Here is a 5,935-nt window from a genome sequence, read left to right on the forward strand (position 1 = left end):
GATAAAAATTAAAATAATATGGTCCATTTAAAAGCAAGCAGGCATAAGATCTGTGGCATTGAACTTACACAACATTAAACATTATATGCAAGCTAAAACTGCATGAAAACCTTTAGACAAAATATCAGCCCCGAGGAGAACACAAGCTTACATACTTGCAACCTATCTATTAACATTCAGCGGTTATGTTATCTGTTAACATAACTCTTGGAAATGCAATATTCAACTTGCTCTATTTTTTGTTTTACACCTAAATATAGTTGAGTTAGTCATGTGAAACCCACTATAAGGTACCACAAAATTATGAACGGCCTTATGCATCAACATTGGCATCACAGAGAGGATTCAGAAAGGACATCGACCTATCCGAGATGTATGGAAAAACAGATGCAAGGCATGGTCAGGCAATCAGATAATAAAATCAAACAAAAGGACGTATAAAGTGAACTCAAAAGGACAGCTAGATATATTCAAGTGGTAGCTACTGTATTTAGATATCTCTTCCAGGAGCCAGGGACAAATCACTTGCATCATCAATGGCAAGGAGAACTGAACCCATGGGTGCAAAACCTTTTTAGGAAACTAAATAATTTCAGAGTATGAAAAAAAAAGCACAAGAAGATAAATCAAAGGAAAAAACAATAAGATAAATAGAGTAGGTACTCATCTAGAGCTTGCAGATTCAAGTATCACATGGATTTATTATGTTGTGCAACCTCCTTGGATTATTCTCAAACACCTTGTAGGAACAGATCAAATATCATATAGATGAGATTTGTCAGGATTAAATCAAAACATGGTCAAAGGATAAATAAGGATGCAAATAAGGAGGAAGAGAGTATCACCTCCTCTCAAATGTCTTGGAAAACGGGAGTCCAGCTCACTGGCCGCTGTCTCTATTCCAAACTCGCGTCGGTCTTCCCCTGACCGAACTCACACGTAGCTCTTCAAGGCCATCGCAGCATATCCTCGCTTCCTGGTCCCCGTACAACTTGACCGGAGGTGACGACTCCAATGTCACCTCCCCTGTGGTTGCCCTCGCCGCGCTCACCAGGAAGGCGAAATCCAAGGCCAGGGGAAAAATCTTGTCAACTACCACCAAAAGAAATTGGCAACAAGTCAGTCCAGTTGAACCACAAATTACCAGCCAAATAATAAATAAACCTTTAAATCATTCAATAATTTTTTCCATTCAAAATTCACTGAAGAAACATAATTTTAGGAGAAACACTTAAAACTCAATATCACTTTGACAGCCAAGAAAAAATCTTATTCGTTTACTATGCTCCATTACCTAATAATTATTTCTATCTATGTGTTTCACACGACCTAGAAATTTTGAAGTAATTAATGAGATTTTTCAGCAAAGTTTGTTCATAGCTAGCATGACTACTCCAGCTTCAGGAACACCTAACACCTACCAATGAACAATATTTTACTAATGATATATCTCAAACATCAAGTATAGCTCTGGCATTTCTAACCAAACATCAAATGGGAATTGACAATGGATTTTGTACACCCACGCATGGGTGTGGGTGTTTCCGTCACCGTTCATTGTGCTTTAAGATTCGGATAGAAAGAGGAGAGAGAAATGAATCTTTCTATCTACCATGGTGGGCACGAATCTCGAGGAATAAATGAACGGTGATAGAAACACCCACACCCATGCGTGGGTGTACAAAAGTATTTCCGTAATTCTTAATTAATAATTTGCCCCACTTTTCTCTGAACCTCTATTATTTGCCAAATGACCACCACATGTCAGTCAATGACGGGTCGTGCCGTGGTGGTCATGTGGCAAATAATAAAGGTGTAAAGAAAAGTGTGGAAAATTATAAAATCCCCCGATAAAATGTACACAGTGGCACCTTCCCATCAAAATGGACATAAATCTCAATCCTTAAATATTCTTCAAGCTGTAACTACATTACTTGCGTTAAGATTTCCCCATTTCTGAATCTGTTAGCTAAGCTGAATAGTTCTGGGGCATTGCACATTGAGATCAGAGTTATTAGGAAATAGGCATAAAACGTCATTATTTAGGGACTCAGCGCCCTAGATGTGCGCAGGGTAGTAGACATGACACGTATAAAAACTCATAGATTGCCAGACATCACACATTTTGCCTGTAAGTCCATGATCTGAATAAGGTTATGCCACGTGCACTAAGCAAAACAGTACGGAATGCCCAACATGCTTGCAGTACAATCATTATATATCACAACTTAACAAGCAGCACCTACACAACAAAAAAGGAGACCATGACACGACCAACTATAGCCGAGAATTTGCATTGCTTCAAAATAAGGTTGGTAGGAGCGAACACTACATGTCTATATATAGCATCCAACCTGACAAAAAAAACTGTATTTTTTGTTATCTGTTTTGTTCAGTCCTTAGATTCATCAGAAAACTATCCATCCTTTCATCATCATGGCGTTTCAGAAACATGAGTTAGAAAGACTGAAGCCATACATACCTACATACTCATGCATTCTTTAACACTTTCAAGAGTATTAATGCCGTTGTACCCAAGAGCATTCTGGGTTGATGATTAGCTATTGGCTGCTGAACTCTGCCCATCAGTCCACCCAAAGTAGATCCTATGCTGGTTGATTTACTCCCTCTATCATGATTGATCTGGTCAACTATGAGCATCGGTTTTATGAAGGACATCTTTGCGGAAGAATGGGGTTCCAACACTGATCTCCAACATGAAAATATAAAAAGAGAATGGATACCTTATGTGCACATATATTCAAAATATTCGCTTGGCTGAAAAGGTCTACACAACAGCTGAAGTGCCAAAATATCTACCAAACTGGAACTGCACATCACAGAAAGATATTGTAATTAAAGAAAGAAGATAGTTACAACAATAGGTCAGTACACAAAAACTTCTAGAGATAATTGCTTCTGCATCTCATCGCCGCCATCGTTAGCAAAGATATTGATAAGCCGCATGAACACATTATTGTACATGACTCAAGACATTTAAGGAAGCAAATGTAGCTCATACCTTCTTCAATATTAGCAAGTTTGTATCCATGATAGCAGACATTGCTTGTTGATTTTGTCTAAAAGTTGTACCTGAAATTGCATGATATCAAACATTAATAGGAGATTAGAAACTGCTTAAGTACAACGAATATCTAGAGCATCATAAATGATCTACAAATATTACAATATATAAACCCTGATGTAAGATGGCTTCATTTTCACCATCTTTTTTTAGTTTTCAGGAGCTGATAGAAACAAAATCATCCATCCATGACCAGAGAAAGATCACCAAGCATAGAGAAGAATTAAATTTCCCAAGCTTCATATGATAAGGAGGCGTTACGTGAAATTAAAAAATATGAAACCACTCAAGACATTTTTTTCAACACGGCTCATATGATAGAAAGACCATTTTTTAAACTTTTAATAAAATAACACTTGACAGGAAAGCGCTACCAAAGACAAAATGTTCCTTATACCCTACTAAATCTAGACAAAAGTACAATAGATACTAAATAGCAACATTGAAATTTATATAAAATTTGCTTTGCACTGTAGTTTATTAACACGTAAAATTGTGTTTCTTTCACTTAAGAGTAAAACATGGATGCATGATGAAGAGGGCCTTAACTCTTACCAAACAGTGTAACAGCAACAAATAGACTAAATACTTGCATACCCTGAAGGATTGAGAAGGTCATCCACCAAGAGCTTAATATTCCATTAATTTCTGAATCATACAATTGGCACACACCACGAACCAAATGGCCTATGAGCCATTGTGCATGATGAAGAGGGCGCAAAGGAGGCCGGGCTTGATCAAATAATAAGCTAAATCAACATGCCACCACACAATCTGTACCTGCTGGAAGAACATGGACATGGCACGCATGCTAATATTATGAATTTATTATGCTACATGCAACAGCAGGAGTGCAAACGTGTAATGGTGAAGCAGAATATGAATACTTGAAAATATAACCGGAAGAATTTGGTACAAAACAATTATTTTCTTCTGCAAAAGGTGACTTGCAAACAAGATTTTTTCTCCTAATCACCACTTCACTTTGCTTAGAAGAACAAAAACAACCAACAAAGCAAGATTACAACAGACCAAACTGTGCAAGAGGTTATAACCTTGGGCAATATGCTATTGTAGAATGTAAGATGTGTAGATCGGGAAGGGCATTAGCTGCAGCTTGCAGGCATGGAACGGGACGCCAAGGATGCGGTTTTCCCATGTGTTGATGGAAGACGCAGCACCCTGCTGGGGGTCTCCTATTCCTCCCCTCAGCTCCCCGCTCCTTCCCCTTCCGTGGCTCATCCTCTTCCTCCCGATTATCACACGCAAGGATGCATGGGACGGGAAGGAGGTGCTCACCTTGGCTGCTGTGCCATGTGCTCGTCTCGCTGAGCGCCCCTGGTGGCATCTCGTGCTCCTCCCGCTGAGCACTAGAGAGGAGGCAGGCCGGAGGACAGAGGGGCACTGTGGTGGAAAAAGGAGGCGAAGGACCATGGCGGCGGCACGGGGACGAAGGGGATTGGGGGTGTAGCGAAGAAGAGGATTGGAGAGGATCTCGCGTGCCGGGATTCGCTGGGCGCGGCTAGGGTTTTCACCATGGTCTGGCCGGCCATGCTCTGCCCTGCCGGAAGTCAACATCCCTTGTGCTGATGTTCCAACCTCCGGCTGGTGGCCGGCTGCCATTGGAAGAGGATTGGGGGAGGAGGAGCGGGAGGATTGGAGGAGGAGGCGCAGCAGGGGATTGGAGGAGGAGCCGCGTGAGGGCAGCTGGTTGGCGGCGGGCGCGAGCGTGAGGGGAAAAAGAGGATTGTGGCTAGGGTTTTCTACTGAGGGCTCGTTTTTATATGGTGCGGTGAAAAAAAATAACGGTCAGGATTCACCATCCGGTAAGATCCAACGGACACGAGGCTCAGATCGTTGTGAGACCCCCTATGGGGGGCATCGTTTATACCTTTAGATGTATAGGCCAACGACACTTAATTGTGCATCGAGCAGCCCAGGGGTGCCTCGCGGTCCTCTAATTAAATTAATTAAATGCGCCATGCATTAACCCTAAACCATATATATGTAAATAACCATAGCTAATCAACCCTACTTAATTAAAACACATAACCCTAAACTATACTAGATATAACCCGATCTAATAAAAACATGCTCTATATATAGCAGCTAGCTAGCAAACCGTAGATTGACGCCAATTAAAATATACATGGCCTATATCGATCATGTTGTATAACATATCCCTGAGATTCATTAATTAATTATATAATTATCGTGATAAATTAATTAACTTGAATTTTGACAAGTTCTCTCGAATGAAAACACATTTGATTAAGTTGCCTCATAATATATATATAATTAGTGTGCATGCATGGCCTACAATGCATTCGTGCATATATTTTAATGTATATTTGAACATATATATTCTTGGGGATTTCAATCTCGATCTCTCTCTCTCGATCATCTATATATCGTTGGTGGCCCAAAAAACACACGTATATACGCATGCACTTTATGCGTAAAGGCGCGCGCGGGTGCCTCTAATAATGTGTGTGCGCACTCGATCGATGATCCCTAAACCTTAAACAACCCCTAAAACCTTAAATCCCTAATCCCTAATAATCCCTAATCCCTAAACCCTAAACACCCTAAACACTAAACCCTAAACCCTAACCCTAACCCTAACCCTAACCCGACCTAACCCTAACCCTAACCCTAAACCCTAGCTAACCCTAAATCCTAAACCCTAGACCCTAAACCCTAGACCCTAAACCCTAACCCTAACCCTAACCCTAACCCTAAACCCTAGCTAACCCTAAAACCCTAATTAAACCCTATGTATAGGCCAACGACACTTAATTGTATGTGCATCGAGCAGGCCAGGGGGTGCCTCGCGGTCCTCTAATTAAA

General features: G+C 40.7%; 1 long non-coding RNA gene across 5 annotated transcripts; it reads right to left on the reverse strand.

Moving 5' to 3' along the window:
* Positions 1-664: 664 nt before the first annotated feature.
* Positions 665-4,963, reverse strand: LOC127326057 (uncharacterized). 5 transcript variants are annotated; one of them, XR_007867582.2, is made up of 7 exons: positions 4,385-4,963; positions 3,683-3,865; positions 3,023-3,093; positions 2,745-2,830; positions 2,483-2,651; positions 846-1,092; positions 665-739 (listed from the first exon to the last, which is right to left on the reverse strand). It is a non-coding gene; the product is annotated as an uncharacterized lncRNA (long non-coding RNA). The 5 variants fall into 5 exon arrangements; XR_007867571.2 differs by having other exon boundaries at positions 3,683-3,868; XR_007867564.2 differs by having other exon boundaries at positions 4,141-4,963.
* Between the last annotated feature and the right edge of the window lie 972 nt (positions 4,964-5,935).

Source organism: Lolium perenne, chromosome 1 (genome assembly GCF_019359855.2).
Source record: "Lolium perenne isolate Kyuss_39 chromosome 1, Kyuss_2.0, whole genome shotgun sequence".
Taxonomy (NCBI): Eukaryota; Viridiplantae; Streptophyta; class Magnoliopsida; order Poales; family Poaceae; genus Lolium; species Lolium perenne.